The sequence below is a fragment of the Neophocaena asiaeorientalis genome, unplaced genomic scaffold (assembly GCF_003031525.2).
Source record: "Neophocaena asiaeorientalis asiaeorientalis breed wild unplaced genomic scaffold, Neophocaena_asiaeorientalis_V1.1 scaffold70, whole genome shotgun sequence".
Lineage (NCBI taxonomy): Eukaryota > Metazoa > Chordata > Mammalia > Artiodactyla > Phocoenidae > Neophocaena > Neophocaena asiaeorientalis.
This window is the reverse complement of record NW_020175410.1, coordinates 4,956,467-4,976,163: the sequence shown is the minus strand read 5'-3', so window position 1 is coordinate 4,976,163 and position 19,697 is coordinate 4,956,467.

The window sequence follows — 19,697 nt, the reverse complement described above, 5'->3', positions numbered from 1 at the left end:
ACCAAGATGAAAAAAAATTAATTACATGGGATTGAATGAACTGATGAGGATGATTATAACTTTTGTTACTTTCTGTTTGAATAAAAAAAAAAATCCTGGGCTTCCCTGGTGGCGCAGTGGTTAAGAGTCCCCCTGCCGATGCAGGGGACATGGGTTCGTGCCCCAGTCCAGGAAGATCCCAGATTCTGTGGAGTGGCTGGGCCCGTGAGCCATGGCCGCTGAGCCTGCGCGTCTGGAGCCTGTGCTCTGCAATGGGAAAGGCCACAACAGTGAGAGGCCCGCGTACCACACACACACACAAAAAAAATCCCATAGGGACTCACAGGTAAAAAATATACAAATCAGTTTTCACTGCAAAGTAAAGGACCTGTTACAGTGGAGGACTGCTGGACTGAATGTCAATATTATGACATAGTATGAATGTGTTTCGTGTTTGGTAATTGCAATCGTTGCTTTTGTTGTGGTCATCCATTTACAATACTTGGTGTCAGTTTATTTATCTCTTGTAAAAATAAAATACAGTGTGTGTGAAAAAACAAAACAAAACCCTGATGACATTGCCAGTCCTGAATATAAAACAAAAATGAAACTTCTAACACTGTAACCCAAAATACGCAGGGGAATGAAGAAATTCCTCTAGATTTATAGAAATCCATAAGAAGATTAGCAGTCGTTTTAATAAGCCAAAAGACCCAAAGAAATGCTATGCACGATATTCAGAGAATAAAAGATCTCATTTATTTCCTTCAACAAATACTTATAAAGCACCTTTACGTATTAGGCAGTGTTGTGGGTCTGGGTGAATACAAGCTGATAAAATCCCTTCCCTTGGCGCTTACAGTTTAATGAAGGAAGAAAAACCAAGAAAAAACATACAGAGAAAACATTTTGGAAGCCATGTGGCAAGTAGGGTGTTGGGAAATGAACTAGAAAGAAGACAGAATGTGCTGGAATGGGGATTCAATTTAAACAGAGTGATTAATGAGGGCTCACTGGGAAGAGGATATCTGAGCCAGGATCATAAGAAGGTGAGGGAGTGAACTCTGTAGGTATCTGGGGGAAATGTGTTCTAGGTAGACGGAATAACAAAACCAAATGTCCTGACGCAGCGGAGTGTCTGGTGAGTGAGAGACCCAATAAAGAGGCCAGTGTGCTTGGAGAAGAGCGAGCAAGAGAGAGAAAAATAGAAGAGACTGGAAGGGTCATGCGGAGTTAGGCTGTGTAAGGCCGGCTGAGATATTTTAAAGGCTTACACTTCCACTCCAAGCAAAACAGAAAGCCCTGGCAGGGCTTTACGCGAAGGAACGACATGATCTTACACGTGCTTTAAAGGCATGGCTCTGATGCTCTGCTGAGAATTTAAAAGAGAAAACTAAACAAATAATTCTCCTTTGCCTTGAAAACAAGGAGTCCATAGAAGTAGTATCTATCAATCGAAAAAAGAAATGCCTTGTCCTTTCGACAAAGATGTGGCTCCTTCGTTTGGGCATCGGGCAATAAAATGGTAAAGTTGGAGCTGATGCATCCACCCTGTCTAACCCCGTCACGCTCCTGCCCACTGCACACAGAGGAGCCAGCTGGCCAGGATTAGGTGCTTCCTCCCACACAGGGAATGAAGGAAGGCGTGGGCCTTGGGAGCTTATCACTGGCAACTGCAAAATGAACAACTTCTCTCTCTCCTCCTGTTCCTACTAAGATGAAAATCAGCTTAATCTCAAGAGCAAATAAACAGCATTTTTATTGATTAAAAAAAAAATCTTCCAGCAAACAAAAGCCCATAGACACAGACCTACTAGAGAATGGACTTGAGGATATGGGGAGGGGGAAGGGTAAGCTATGACAAAGCGAGAGAGTGGCATGGACATATATACACTACCAAACATAAAATAAATAGCTAGTGGGAAGCAGCCGCATAGCACAGGGAGATCAGCTCAGTGCTCTGTGACCACCTAAGGGGTGGGATAGGGCGAGTGGAAGGGAGATGCAGGAGGGAGGGAATACGGAGATATATGTGTATGTATAACTGATTCACTTTGTTATAAAGCAGCAACCAACACACCATTGTAAAGCAGTTATACTCCAATAAAGATGTAAAATAAATAAATAAAATGGCAAAATTAAAGACAAAAAGAACATTAAAGGCAGCAAGAGAAAACCAACAAGTGACATACAAAGGAACTCCCAAAAGGCTCTCAGCTGACTTTTCAGCAGAAACTCTTCAGCCAAGAAGGGAGTGGCATGATACATTTACAGTGATGAAAGGGAAAAAACTACAACCAAAAATGCACTACCCAGCAAGGCTTTCATTCAGATATGAAGGAGAGTCAAATGTTTTACAGACAAGCAAAAGCTAAAAGAGTTTAGCACCACCAAACCAGCTTTATAATAAATGTTAAAGGAACTTCTTTATGCAAAATAGAAAAGGCCACAGCTAGAAATAGGAAACTTGAGAAAGGAGAAGTCTCATTGGTAAAGGTAAATATACAGTAAAGGTAGTAAATCAACCAAGTATAAAGCTACAGCAAGGTTAAAAGACAAAAACCGTAAAATCATCTGTACCCACAGTAAGTAGTTAAAGGATACACAAAACAAAAAAGATGTAAAATATGATGTTAAAAACGGTAAACATTGGTGGGGGGCGGGCAAAAATACAAGGTTGTTAAACTGCATTTGAACTTAAGAAATCAGCAACCTAAAATGATCATATATATATATAGATAGATTGCTGTATACAAACCTCATGGTAACCACAAACCAAAAATATAAAGGTAGTCACAAAAATCACAAGGAAAGCGAACAAAAGAAAAAGCAAGGAACAAAAGAGAACTACAAAAACAACATTAAAACAATTAACAAAACGACCTATCAATTAACCTATCAATAATGGACTAAATGCTCCAATCAAAAAATAGAGTGGCTGAATGGGTACAAGACCCACATACATGTTACCTATAAGAGACTCACTTCAGATCCAAAGACACACACAGACCAAAAGCGAGGGAGTGGAAAAAGGGTATTCCTCACAAATGAAAATGAAAAGAAATACTTTTGGTAGCAATTTCATATCAGACAAAATAGACTTTAAAACAAAGACTAACAAGAGACAAAGAATAACACTGCATAATGATCAAGGGATCAACCCAAGAAGAAGATACAACTATTGTAAATATATATGCACCCAACATAGGAGCACCTATATACACAAAGCAAATATTAACAAACATAAAGGGAGAAACTGACAAACACAATAATAGTAGGGGACTTTAACACCTCACTTATATCAGTGGACAGATTGTCCAGGAAGGAAATCAATAAAGAAACACAGGTCTTCAATAACACATTCGAACAAATGGACTTCATAGATAGATAAAACATTCCACGCAAAGCAGCAGAATGCACATTCTTTTGAAGTGCACATGCAACATTCTCCAAGATAGATCACATGCTAGTCCACAAAACAAGTCTCAATAAATTTTAGAAAACTGAAATCATATCAAACATCTTTTCTGACCACAAGGCTATGAAACTAAAAATCAACTATAAGAAGAAAACTTCAAAAAACCACAAACACATGGAGGCTAAACAACATGCTACTAAACAACCAACTGATCACTGAAGAAATCAAAGAAGAAATTTAAAAATACCTGGAGACAAATGAAAACGAAAACACAATGATCCAAAATCTACAGGACGCAGCAAAAGCAGTTCTAAGAGGAAAGTTTATAGTGATACCAGCCTACCTCAGAAAACAAGAAAAATTTCAAGTAAACAACCTAATGTTACAATTAAAGGAACTAGAAAAAAAAAGATCAAAACCCAAAGTGAGTAGAAGTAAAGAAAGCATAAAGATATAAGTGGAAATAAATAAAACAGAGACTAAAAAAATAATAAAAAGACCAATGAAATTAAGAACTGGTTCTTTGAAAAGATAAACAAAATTGATAAACCTTCAGCCAGATTTATCAAGAAAAAAAGAGAGGGCCAAAATCAATAAAGTCAAATATGAAAAAGGAGAAGTTACAACCAATACCACAGATATACAAAGGATCATAAGAGATGACTCTGAAAAATGATACACCAGTAAAATGGACAACCTAGAAGTGATGGACAAATTCCAAAAATGTACCATCTCCCAAGACTGAACCAGGAAGAAATGGAAATATGAACATTCTTTCTGCCAACACTTATCAAACCACATTAACCATCATTGGCTTTTGAAAGGTGGATCACAAAGCAAAGCAGGTATGCCTCATATGTCTCACCTCTTGCTTCATTGCTTGTTCTACATTGGGGAAACATTACCTAGTGTCTGTTTTTCACCTAAAATACAAGGTATATAAAGAGAAGAGAGAGAAGACCATCCATTTACGTCTTTATATCACCAATGCACAATACAATGACTGGAATACAAAAGCTTCAACAAAACTTTGATGAATACATAAATAAAAAACCAGAATACAGTTGAGGATACATCATCATAAATATTTCTAAGAATACTGTAGAATTAATGTTTAATTTTAGAAAGAATTGTAGCAATGAACTTTAAACTTCATAATATATAGTAAACCTTAAGATGATTCAGAGATTTTAAAGCATTTAGGTAATTAAAAATATCAAAGGTAATGGATTTTAAAAGTAGACCAATACATTAATAGTCAAGTATAACATGAAATCCATGTTAGCTAAAAATTCAATAAAACTATGATAACAGACATAAAAAGATACTGATAAACATGTCTCAGTTCAGTAACCTAAATGAGAAAATGTGGCTGAAAGATCATATTTACCAAAAAGAAAAAGAAATCATACTAGGATGAACTAAATCACACTAAATATGATTTAAAGAAGGGACAAGAACATGGAGACCAAGTTGCCCAGCTTTCTTCCAGCTTAGATTTAAAATGAATCAAAATATTTGACAAAATGTTTTTACTATTTTGATGAGAAATACAGAAAATTGAAATGGAAATCGTAATAAAATTGGTTCATAAATAAAAGGTAATTTCTATACAGCAATTTGCTAAATTTTATATGGAAGTTAGTAAGAAAGGCCTTAAACATAATATCCTTTGTACTCACTTATTTGAATAGGAAACTAGAGCAATGTTTTAACTTAGAGTCATCAAATGTTTAACACAAAACTGTCTTGGGTAATAATAAAATGAAGAAATATATTTCCTAAGGGTGTTTAAACACGTTTAATTTTTAAGTCTTATTAACAACACAGAAATAAAATAATGTATAAGACTTGAAACAAGTAATCACTAATTATGAGATATGCCAAAGCAATTAATAATTATCCATAGACCTCTTTGCCACATAACTCACTTGTCAGAAAAATTATTCAGATAGGTAAAATGTTTTTAATTAGGCAAGTATTAACCATAAAATAAACTTTGCCCATTCAAGAGCGGTATCATTGTATTACCTCTATACCTAGAATCCAATAATTCAGCAAAAACTTGTGTGTGAATAATGATGATTAAAGTCTTTGCTCTAGGACAGACTATTTTCATTTAACAACGCATTTAAAATCTGTAGTCAAGTCTTAAACTATTTGAGGTATCCATGCACGGAAACAGCAAAACAAAGCCAAAGTACATAGTCAATAGACCTGAAACAATGTGGGAGTCAAGAAGGTAAGGGAAAAAACAGTCCCTAACAATGATTTCCACATAACATAAAAAATTTAACATAAAATAATTGGGGCTAACTACGAATCACACTTCACAGATTTCATATTTAGATTATAATTCTTTTCCAAATGTGGGATGCAATTTAAGTTAATCAACGCTCTCTGGCCCAGGGCTTCACAAACTATCTGTGATGAAGGACTGATTATTTTTCTATCCATTACACACAGACAAATAAAGAGATAGACAGATAGACAAATAGATAGATTGATATACAGACAGACAGATACGTAGATAGATAGGAAAAAAACAGAAACAAAGAATAAGCTTGGTTTGAAATGGAAATGCAATGATTAAAGAAATGCTCATATGAAACCAAAATTAATGACTACAGCATTGTTGTATGCCATAAGAATATTAGAAATGCTAAACCTAGAATGAGATAATAACATTACAATTCGTTTCTGAACCATGTCTACGATACAAGGACTAGCAAAGGAATAGGCCCACATTTGGGGCAATTAATACAATGCAGGTTTGACACACTGGCAGCTCCCACCCAAGACCCTGATAGACACTGCTAATTGATTATGCCACTTTTTAACCAATAAGTAGAGAAGCAGCTTCTCAGTCTTTCGCCATACAGCACAGCAGACAGTCACTTGTAATTGATTGGTATTGACGTAAGACCAGTATGTCACGTAGAAAAATGAAAAACTACGAGAAGAATAAAAAGACCTATTCAACTCTATTTTTTCCTGTCTTTATAATTAAACACATGTACATGACAGCATATAACAAACTTGCTTAAGTGAAAATGTGTAATGGAATAACCACGCTATTATGAATGAACACACAGCACCAAGCCAAACAAATCATATTTCAGGATACTGCAATAATGCAGAAATGTGATTATGAATACATGAAAATCAACCTGAGACTGCAGCAGGCAGGGAAGGTTAAGCACAGTATGGACCTGGAGGCCCTATTTAAATAGACTGAAAAGAGCTACGTATTTCATATATGTCACAAAGCAATAAGAGGATATGAAGAGAGAAAGAAAAGGAAGTTTCAGGAAGATTTTGAGCAAACAAGTATGCAGCAAAAGATATAAATAGGAAAGTTCTTGGGATGAAAAGCCAAAATGCAGGTTAGGGTCTGGTTCTGAGAATCTTCCTTGTTCCCTAGTTCTTTTGAGGCCTAACCCCTATAATGAACAAATTTTACACATTCTTTCCTATTTTTTTAAACATTTTCTCACTGGCGTAAGGGACCTTAATGTGACTTTTTTCAATTATGAAAAGCCAAGGACACGGGGACACAGTTTACCAATTTGCTTTATATTGAATTTCTCTTAAAATTTACTCACATATTTTCTCATATATTGATACATGTTTTAAGAACTTAAATAAGAAGTTCTAAATAGAGATTATACACACTGGATCCTATATATATTATGAAGTTATACTTTATATATATACACTATATACATACTTCATATATAGATATAAAATATATATTACACACACACACACACACACACACACACACCGTGTTTACTAATAGAAAGGCTTGATATTGTTAAATTGTAAGTTCTCCCGAAATGGATTTGTAGGTTCAAGACAATCCTATCCAAAAATGCAGCAGGCTTTTATTTTTAGAAATTGTCAGGCTTATTCTAAAATACATAAGGAAATACTAAGTATCTAGAAGAGATAAACCAAATCTTAAAAAAAAAAAAAAGACAGCGGTCTTAACACTACTTGATTGCAAAAATTTATATAAATCTACAGTAATCTTCACTGCCTGGGACTGACAAAAGGCTAATAAGTTCAGTGACACCAAATAGAGTCCAGAAATGAACCCACGTATGCATGGCCATTTGACTGTCAAAAGAGGTACCAAAGCAATTCAGTGGGAGAAATGACAGGCTTTTCAACAAGTGGTGCTAGAACTGGTTATCCCATAAGGGAAAATATAAATATTGAACTTTAGTTTTACCATATCTAAAAGTTAAATCAGCATGAATTATAGAACGAAATGTAAAAGTTAAAATTATACAATTCCCAAGGAAAACAGATGTATTTGCCACCCTGGAGTAGGCAAAGATTTCTAAGATAGGTTATAAGAAGTACACACTAAAAACACATAAGGTGAAAAACTGGATATCAAAATTTAAAACTCTTCTCTTTGAAAGACCATTTAGAAAATAAGGCATATCACACATAACAGAAAATATTCTTAATATACTTCCTGCCAGAGAACAGGTAGACAAAATAATGAACTGAGAATTCAATAATAAAAAGTAAACCCAAATCAAAATAGAGAAACTATTTGACCAGACCTTCCACAATAGACAAAAATGACAAATAAGCACATGAAAGTTAGCTCAATATCACTGGTCAACAGAGAAATGCAAATTAAACCCCAAATGAGATTCCATTACATAACCGTTAGAATGGCTAAAATTTAAAGGACTCAAAAATTCCTTGTAACTTTTTACCTCAGCTGGGCAGCAATATAATGAAATAAACTTCTTAAGCTAACTTGATAAACTCAAAACCAATGCACGTTTTTTTGAGGCTTATATTATTGAACTGTTTGTTCTCCACAACCTAGTGGAAAGCTCAGACAAAAATGTAAAATGACAGACACAACGCTGAGGGAAAAGGCAGTAAATCAACAAATATGTATAAGCCATAAAAAGTTAGGTTCCATCCGAATTAAACTCTTTTGTCTTTATTACAAAGAAACAGTTCAAAGTAAAATCACCCGAGCTCCTTGCACATGACTCACTTTACTCATTTTATACTACTTAGCGGTCAGAAGATGCTTTTTCTAGCGAACAGTATCTTCCCTACCCGCTTCACTCCAATATAATAGTGGTCTTGGTTTTTCATACTTTTAAGCTACTCATAAACTGTTATGAGAATTAAATGAGATGTACATGAAAGCATTAGGTAAACCACCAAACGTTACTGCAGGGTCATCACTTACCATTAGTTGTGTCACCTCCATCTTCTCACTGAGCTGTAGCTGAGTCTGCAAGAAAAGCTCTGATAATTTTCAGGACCTGCCTGAAATAAAAAAAATAAATAAATCTATCAGATGTTACAAACACAACTTTTATAGAACATGGAAAATGCTATCTTCTCACTTTTTATGTTAACATAATGTAATCCAGCCCTTAATGGTTGTTTAATTTAAATTTTCTCCTAACTATCCATCCAACATTCCCTCACTTAGAGTCACCCAAACATAAGAGGTAAATATTTCTTTGAAGCAAAAACTGAAGAAGTTCAAATGGACACTCAAAATAACCACCTTTCAGGTGGGTACTGTTTTGTACCACTGCAATTTTCCTAGAAACTAAATGCTTTTGAATAGCCTTAAAATTACATGACCTACTTTTTATATTTATTAAACATTTTTTAAAAATTATATGATCCTTGGAAATAACATTACTCAGATATTTCTCTGCAAACTTCAGGAGTCCAGTCTACACTGATAACAGTAACAGTGTGAAGCAAAGCTACTTCTAGGAAATATCAGATAAGCAGATTAGAAAAACAGTGGGAAAAAAGGGACTAAACAGTGAATTGGGACATGATTAAAGAAAATAATGCATTGATCACAATATGTTCTGCTTCAGCAGCTTAAGATAAAAATGTCCAAATTTTTAAACTTATTTTGTGACAATTTTAGACTCACATTTAAAAGTTTTGAAAACAGTAGTTTACACCCCAAGAAGATCCTTTCACTCAGCTTCTCCTTATGTTAACATTTTAACCATATTTATCAAAACTAAGAAATTAACCTTGATATACTATTTTAACTAATATTTTGAACATATTGAGACTTTATTAATTTTTCCTCTAACATTATGTTTATGTTTCAGGATCCCATCCAGCATTCCACACATTTCGTTGGCAGGTTTCATTAGTCTCCTCCTGTGATTTCTTCAGCCCTCCCCTGTCTCTCATGACACTTTTGAAGATTACTGATCAGTAACTTTTTTAGAATATCCTCCAATTTAGAGTGTCTGATGTTTTCTCATGATTAGGCTAAGATTTTGCATTACTGGGAGAAATCATACAGAGACACTATGTCCTTCTCAGTGCATTATAATAGCAAGTATATGAGGCCGGTATGTATTACTGGGATGTTGACTTCGACAACCTGGTTAAAGTGGTGCTTGCCAGGACTCTGAGCTCTATAGCTACTATCTTCCTTATTTAATTACTAAACAAATGTGTAGGAGGAGGACACTGGAGATGATGCAGATATTTCGGGCCTGTTTATTTTATACCTACTAGTTCTAACATCCATCGGTGGACCTTTACTATGGAGACTATTTATGTTTTCCTCTAATTGCACAATTCTATTTCCCTCTCCATTGTTGCTCCTCTGACAACTGTCCCAGTGAGGTGTAGAGGGACACTTCATTACACCCTGGTGAGAATGGAAGTCCAAGCTCTTTAACTGCTCTCCATTGATGTACTGGGGGTCTTAGTTACTGGCTTTTGGAGATGAAAAGTCCTGGCTCCCTACTTGACCTACAGTGACACCACTCAAGTGGGAGGATTGGGGCATCCTGTTACAGAATAGTGAGAGCGGAAGAGGGGAAGGAGGGGACCACTAAAAAAGAAACCTAAACATAAACAAAACTAGTTTTTTTAGGTGACAAATAAAAACTAGATAAAACATAACATCATAGGAAAACAAAACCTGTTAGGATGCATACATGAAAGTTCACTGTGCTTTAAATAAAACTGAAAATAAATCATGAGTGCTTATTTGAGGCACCATAACAGAGACACTAAGTAAATTCAAAATAGTGCAAAAACACACTCTGGTTCATGAATTCATCATGTTCATGATAACAGTTCTCCCAAACGCCAAGAAAACTATTCTCAGTGTGTAAACGCAGCATTTATGCCAAAACAGCAGAAGCCCATCAGTGCCAAAACAATAGCAGCAGGGGCATTTGCAGCAACTGTATCCTTCCAGGCTGACAATGGAACTGAGTTACCAGGAAAGGAAACATGCTTCAGTGATGTAAGGAAGCTAGCCTAAGGACAGAATCTGAGAAACAATGCACCAGAAGAAGAATCCTACACGATCTGGGCCATCAGGAACTGGCACCTTTGATGTAAAAGGCACAGGAGAGGCAATAAGTCACAGTTTTCTGATCTTTCACATTGATTTGCAAGAGATAAGGAATTATTAGAAAATTATCTAGTAGTATTTATTCTTCAAATTAGAAATTGTAAACCAGTAAGGAGTTTTAAAACACCAAACAGATGGCATAAAATCAGGTACAAGATGATTGCTGCATAGAGAAATACTAATTAAAATGATAAAACTAATTTCACTTTTTTGTTTAATAGGCCATTTAAAGATTTAGGTTGCTTGCACACTTCACATGAAAGTGCTTTCCATTTTATTTGTGTACCTTAATAAAATCTGGGTCTAGAAAACAAAATACAATTTCTAATAAAGCTGATATAATATATCCATCAGTAAATCAGATAAAATATACATTAGTATCTTAAATTTTCTTTATACTTTGTGAGTACCATCATTAGTTGAATGATTTAACATTATCTTTTACCACACCATTCTTTTCTATTGGGTTGGCCGAAAAGTGCCGTTCGTTTTTAAGTAAACATAAAAGACACATTTTTCGTTTTCACCAAGAACTTTACTGTACAACGTATTTATGCTTCTGTTCCACTACCTTCTGCCATTTTTCAGGCAACTTCATACTTCCATCTTCCCAAAACTTTTTGAGCAAAGAACTGTTCCAGGTGCTTTAAACAGTCTCCCAGGGAACTGAAATTTCTTCCATTAAGAGAATTTTGTAAAGACCTAAATAAATGGAAATCCAAAGGTGCAATGTCTGGTGAATACGGCAGATGAATCAGAACTTCCCAGCCAAGCTGTAATACTTTTTGCCTGGTCATCAACGAAACATGCGGTCTTGCGTTATCCTAATGGAAGATTATGCGTTTTCTGTTGACCAATTCTGGATGCTTTTCGCTGAGTGCTGCTTCAGTGGGTCTAACTGGAGCAGTACTTGTTGGAATTAATCGTCTGATTTTCCAGGAGGAGCTCATAATAGAGGACTCCCTTCCAATCTCACCATATATACAACATCATCTTCTTTGGATGAAGACCAGCCTTTGGTTTCGTTGGTGGTGGTTCATTTCGCTTGCCCCATGATCTCTTCCATTCCATGTTATTTTACAGTATCCACTTTTCATCACCCATCACAATTTGTTATAAAAATGGAACATTTTTGTTATGTTTAAGTAGAGAGTCGCATGTGGAAATACGGTCAAGGTTTTTTTTGCTTAACTTATGTGGAACCCAAACATCAAAGCGATTCACATAACCAAGCTGGGGCAAATGATTTTCAGCACTTGATCTGCATATTTTGAGTATGTCTGCTATCTCCCATGTGGTATAACATTGATTGTTCTCAATGTCTTGATTTGATCGCTATCAACTTCGACTGGTCTACCTGACCGTGGAGCATCACCCAGAGAGAAATCTCCAGCACAAAACTTCACAAACCACTTTTGACACCTTCGATCAGTCGGAGCACCTTCTCCATACACTGCACAAATCTTTTTTTGCGTTTCGGTTGTGTTTTTACCTTTCTTGAAATAATAAAGCATAATATGCCAAAAAGGTTGCTTTTTTTCTTCCATCTTCAATATTAAAATGGCTACACAAAAATTCACCAATTTTGATAGGTCTTTTTTTAAAATTCACGCTGATATGACGGCTGGCACATACAATCTAACAAAACTGTTCCAAATGAAGTTAAAGACAACTAAGTGCTACTAGAACCATCTTACGGAAAAAAACAGAACGAACCTTTTGGCCAATCCAATACATATGTTACCTAACTGAACTAAAGACACAGAGTACTAAAAGACATCATCTAAAAGGGTGTAATTCATCCTAGCATTCCTAGCCCCAAATAAGATTAGTCCTGAAAACTGAAAAAAAAAATTGTAAAAACCATATGAATATATAAAGCCAAAGGCTTTGGTGGGGGAGGGGGAGAAAAGAAATTCTTATCTTCTGCTATTTTAATGCCCTTCCCATTTAAATTCTTAATTTTACATCAATGCTCAATAATAAACTCATTCAGTTAGCAAATACAGATATTGGAAAACCAATAAAAATGTGGAAAACAGTTAATGGGCATTTCAGAGTGGCTAAACGTTAGTTTCTTAGCCACTCCTATTGCTGTAAGTCCAACTCTCTTTGAGTTAAGACCTTACTAGTTTGCATTTAAGATTTATCAGTAATAATGGAAGTTCAAATGGACAGTAGGGAATTCCCAGGGAACAGATAAAAATAAATGTCTGCCACCTTTTCCAGCTATTCTACCAAATAAGGTTTTTTTTTCTCTAAAATATATTTACTAAGGCTTTTCCAAGCCTGAAGTATAATATGGTTTCTCCTCCTTGCCTTGGAAGAATTCCAAAACAAAACACTTTATAAAATGATATTCCTGCTAAGTAACTTTTAGAAAAACAATATCATGATCAAAGTATTTATTATTAAAGGAGAATATATTTAATTCCAAAACATGTTTTTAATTTTCTTAACAAAAATCATAAGAGGAAAAAAATTTAACAAAGGGGTAAAAGTCCCAAGACCCTTGATATTCACTTCAATATTGTATTTTTTTCAAGAATATTTAAAAGATATGACAAAAGTCTAGGTTTCATAAATACAATGAGCTGAGATTATAGCATCAGTGAAAATATTATATCATAATAAATCATCTATTGGAATGGGTAGTAACCAAATAATAAAATCCAATATCTGAATATTGAGGCTTTTAGGCTATTAATAAATTTCACCAAAACATTTTGTGATAACACCACTGTTTCTGTTTTAAACTGAAGAATCTGTGAAATTAAACAATTTCAGTATTTTATTTTCAAAGGTTATTAAGTTCAAGAGTGCTAAGAAAAGCCAGGAAGCCTCTCTCCAAATATGCCAAATGGTACCAATGCTCAAGCTGAGTCAAACCAGAAATTCCCATTGTTAATTTCTACCTTAAATTCTGAAGAATTGATTTTTGATTAAATCATGTTCATTATAAAGCTTTAAGCTGCAGCTGACAGACCTTCTATTACTGAATGTACAAAATAAAACATTAGCCATCTGTTAAAATCATCTTTCCACCTTTTAATGAAAAATTTTTATTAGTTGGTAGAATTTCTCTATTTTCCAGGAATAAAGGACACAAGAAACTTCCATTGTTCAAGCTGACAGGGCTGCCAGACAGAACCTTCATCAGTCACTGAATTGCCCTTGAGCGGCACAGTTTTATGATATTTCTAAAGAGTCTGTTTGGACCTGAAAATGTTCTTCCACTTAAACACACTCTGGAAGTAGACACATTTTCTTTCTATTCTCTTCTCAGGCAAAAAAAAAAAAGGTATTTTTCTTTACTGGCTTTCTTTGTTTTCCACATGCACATTCAATAAACTGTTCTGTCAAGAGAAAGAGCAAAGGGCTCAATTCAATAAAAAATTGCAGTGATTATGCTATGCAATTTCGCTCCTGCTATTTTATCACAATTTGCCATTCAAGTGGACACTGTTGTGCTCCCGGCTTTAGAGGGGGGGAAAGTCCATCAGGTGCTGCAAGGTCATTTTATACCAGAAAGACACAAGTCCAATTTGAGTGAGAGTGTGCCTATGTCAGACTGTCAGCAGTCCTTGTATCATAAGCCAAAATCATGACTTCATGTGACACAAAGCAACCAGAATGGATCATTATCAAATAACGCTTATTTACCTAACAACTCTCAGGGTCTGAGTTAATCGCTGTTACATAAGAAGCTGCACAGTTCAGGCCTCAAAGGCACGACTTAACTAGTTAACTGCTCTTTATTACTGTTCCACCTCAAGGCCATTAAGGAGTGTGAAAAACTAGAAATGAGCTCAAACTTGGGAAGAGGATCTGGTTGGTTTGTTGTGTACACAGACTTGAAAAGGAAAAAAAATTAAAAGTCTCTACGGTCCAGATGATCTAGGTCTCCTTTCAATTAGGGTATTTTTCTGGAAACTCTGTGACTTCAGAATTGATTTAATATTAACATAGTAAAGATTTCTGCAGACATTTTTGTATGTGTGCTAAAAGCTGCGGCATGCTTGTAGCTTTTATGGTTCAGTATAAGAGAATATTAAGATATTTTACATGTTTTTAATTCATAATAAGTCACGAATATCTGGTATGCATTTTACACTTACAGCAGCACATCACTTCAGACTAATCATAGTTCAACCGCTCAACAGCCCCATTTGGCTAACTGCTACTACAGGAGACACACTGCTGTAGAACCTTACAGGTAAAGCCAGACATGTATAAAAATATATCAGACATATGCCAATATCTCTAAGGTGCTCATAGAACTCAAAAAAGGTAGAAAGTTTCTATCTGGACTGTCAAGGATAGTTCATGACTACATTTGCTCTACTGTGATTAGCATCTATCCAGTCATGGTTTTAACAGCAAAGTATGTAAGACACTGTATTTATTAGGGGCTTTACTTTGAGATTGGAAAATAAAGTGTATATGAGGAAGATAATGTATTTTTGGTGTGCTTGGAGGTGACTTTAAGAGGACAGTCAGTTATATAGAACCTAGCTTGAATGCTTTTATTCCTTAATAAGTGAAACGTAATGATGAATTGAACAGCAGTGACAGTGTCTGGGAAAAAAATTGAGTACAGGGAAAAAAGCAGCATTGAACCTACAGAATTAGCAGGTCTTTGGAGCCTAAGCAAAAGTTCCGTACCAAGGTGATTCTGATATATCAACCCTGTAAAAGTAGGAAAATGAGATCACCAAAAAGGTTAGAAATGGCAAATTTCTAAAAGAAATTTAATGAAAGAAAAATTAATGAAATAAGCCAAAAATAATAGAATTAGAGTTCAGATATATTTACTTGAGAAACAGGAAAACAAATAAGTGGATGTGATCTTCAACAAGGTATTTCAGAACAGATATCATGACTAGATTGCAGAACTGAGAATTGTGTGGAAAGAAGTAGATGTTAGAAATATGAAAGTTGAGATAAATGAGAGATAAGATGTTGAGGGAAAAAAAACCCAGCAGAACCATGAAGAATTTCACATGCAAATGTCTACAAGATTAGAAGAGAGGCAGAGACAAAGCAGAGAGATAAAAATCAAAATGCAGTTTATCTTGGAAGCTGTACTACTATGATGCCTCAGAGGTTATTCACAAAATCTAGTTTGGAGACTTGCAAACAACGTACCATGTACCACTGCTACACACCATCACAACATCATGAAGATATTCAATTAAATATTTTAAAAATTTCATATTGGAAAATATACAAAGATGCTTCATACTGTTACACTCTGAATCAGGTTTTATGATTTGAAAAACAAAACATTGAAGGATGCCATTTACTACCTGAAAGAGGTTGGGCCATATAAAATGAATTTTGGTAGAATTAAACTCTAGAAATTTTTTTTGCACGTATTCCATTACCTAACTTACTCCCAAAAAATACAGATTGAGGCTGGAGGAGCAAAGGATAAGAAATATGATTTTAGTTGAGAAGGTACAGACCAAGGAGAATCCTATTTAAAGCTAGAATGTGACTGAGAGCTGCGTAAATTAAGCTGATCCCCACTGTGTAGCTGAGATTTGACCTGCACAAAAGTAGGCTTGAAATTGGAAGACAGTGTCAATTAACCACACTTTCTGAGAAACACGGTGTCTGCACAGTTCTTCCCTCATAGATGATGATAAAGCTATCGAAAAATGCAAATGAAAACCCTGCAGAATAAAGGCATCAAGAATAGTATATGGAAGATCCAGAAAACACATATATTTGACACGGACATTTCAGGAATGAGGAAAAGAACTGTTGGAGACACAATAAAAATACTAAGCTGAGAAAAGTGGTAAATACCTAAATAAATCTAAATCACTTTTTGTTTTATGGGACAATGACAATACTGAGCAAGAGCACTGGTGTGAGAAGAGTGACCAGTGTTACCACACTCTGTAGTACTTGGATTCTTTGGGAAACAGGGAAGATGCTGACTGAATATAAACCTAGGTTAGTAACACGTTTCAATAGTAACCCCTAAAAGAACAAAAATAAAGTGTGTACCTTCAAAGTTAGTTAAGGAAAAAACTGGAATGGATGGGAAAGTATATTCAATAAATAAAAAACAAAGACTGGGTAAATAAAACACAAAAAAACCTCCAAGATATCCAGTGATGTTGGGACAAAATGCCATCTTATACTTCTTGTGAGACCATTAATTGTTTAAAACTTTGTTTGTATACCCAAGTAGTGAAATTGGGAGAGTTCTGATTTTTATATTATGTTTAGGTGAACTTCTACTCTTGAGATACTTTAAAACTTTTTATACACAACATATATTTGTTTACTAAATGAATTATTAAAGTGTACAAAAATTCGTAGCTATCGCTAAGAGGATTAACAGGTGCAAAATTTCTGGTGAGTACATCAACAGTAAGTATGTAAGAACATATTTGAAATGTATGTTCCCTTTGTTCTTTACAGCAATGTTTAATTAGGATTTTATCATGGGATGAGAAAGATTCATTTTTTTAAATGTTCCTCCTGACTTACTTATAATAGCAAATGTCTATCACCAATATTCTTCATTACAGTCTCTATTCTGCTGACCCCCTTCTAACATAAAGAACACAACAGAAGAGATGGTGTGTTCAACATATACGGATGTTCAAATATAGGGACTGGTTAAACAAACTGTGGATCATCTTTACGAATGAATAGCATGAATGCTTTAAAAACAGTAATATCACAGAAGGTTATCAGTGGCATGGGAAATGTTTAATATATGTTAAATGAAAATTTTCTTAAAAGTATATACTACATGATACCTTACTAAGGACACATACACCACAGGGCAAAAAGTGACTCTTTATATGTTGTTTAAGAATTCTCTATTTTCCAAATGTTCTACAATAATCATGTATTGTAACTATGTAATGAGATAATTGTAATGTAATGTAATGTAATGTAATGAGATAATTACAAAATAGAGTAATCCATAATTTGACTATATGTCACCACACAAACAATACTGATATTGATAAATAAAATTGCTCATTTTTGCATATAATAAAAAATCCATGGCTTAAAAAACATCAGCACTCACATAATATGGTACTCACTGTAATGAAATAACCCATAATGTGGTGTTGTGATCCACACAAATCAGCCACCAGAGTGATTGTTTCAGAATCTAAGCTTCAGCTAATTAAAAATGTAAGTGAACGTGTCACAAATAAGCAGGCATTTATATAGCACACTATACTGAAAGACTTCTCAAGCACTCTTTGTGTGGTATTTAAGTCTTTTTTCATCCTCTGTGTTTCAGTGAACATCCTGAAAAAATACACAGGATAAATATGTACATACTCCACTTTAATATCAGTTTGTTTCTAACAGTATCTGCCTCATGCCTTTATAACAGTAACAAAGACAAACAATATCATCACTTTAGGAAGAAAAATATATTCAGTTTTTTAAATATTTTGTCCTCTAATTCTTGAAATTTTAGGATTTAAAAGTAATTCAGTTTTTCATAAAATGTGTAGGAACCAATTAGAAGATAAATCTTCTTTAAAGTTTACCTGTTAAAATTTTGCTTGCCACTAGGCCATGCATAGTCTATATGTATCAATTTTACTGTTTGACCTACTCATAAGTACTTGTATAAATAAAAATACAGTTTTTTTAATATTTAAGCTGGATACATTAATAAGTGCCTTCCAGAACATAAAATAATACCATCCCTTTCCTTTATCCAATGTATCCTTTTCCTTTATTTAAGGGGTGGATGCCACTGTTTCAGAGATTTCTTACTGTTATTATTTTAATCACCCAGGTCCTATTCATACAAACTTGTGTATACAGAAAATCAATAAGGAAAATACAAAATAAAAAAATCATACATTGATGCTTTTAGAGGGAGAATTTTTTACGAACTTACAAATCAACCAGCTGTTCAAATAAATAATGTATGCTGCAGCTGGCTCTTACATGGGCCTGAGTGTCCAAGAGTAGCAGATGTCCCAATTCTATAAATGTGCTAGTAGAAGATGGTCCTAAATTGAGATGGAAACAAATGGTGATGAAAACCTACAAGTGAGCATTTGACTGTAGAAATGATTCAATATATATTTTTCTAAAATTTTCTGTAAACATTAAAGTGCTTTTCAGCTAAAAGCTATCAAAATATCCTATAGTCTCCAAAAGAGTGAATTGATCTCTACACTGATTTTTTGTTTGTTTTAGATAAGCTTTCTCCCCTATACTATGCAAGTGAATGTGTTTTTTTTTTTTAATTTAGAAAAGTGTTTAGAACTTAAAATGACAGTAATTCAGACAATTAACATGGATCTGTCTACAGTGACACTTACTTAGTGATTTAAAAGAGGACCTGTAGAGCCCATACCTGCTCATAAGTAAATGCCAAGATGAAAAATCTCAAACCAAATAATGAAAATGTTAAAATATAATAGAAGTCCTGTTCTCAAGAATGTCCACCTAACGGGGAAAAGAGATTTGAACAAATAACAGTATTTCAACTCCAATGAGTGAAGGGTGCATACGAAACAACAATCGCACAGATGAGTAATGCCATGATGAGCATGACAGGAGGCCAGAGACAGTTCTCATAAAGAAGATGACTATTAAATTGGTTTCAATTCTTTATAGACACGCCCTGAGTAAGCAACATAATGGAAGGGAAAGTATTCTAGGCAAAAGGTATAACATGTACAAGATCAGGTATATGTGAATGAGCATAGTAAATAGGTTTGGAATGACTGAAATACAAATCAGAAAGTGGAAGCAACAGTCTGGGAAGGAAGAAAGGGGAGGTCATGAATGATCTTGTAGGTGATACTTAGAGCTTAGCTTTTATCCTATAAGCAATGGAAATCTACTTAAATTTTCTTGAGAGATAAAACAACATATATTGGATTT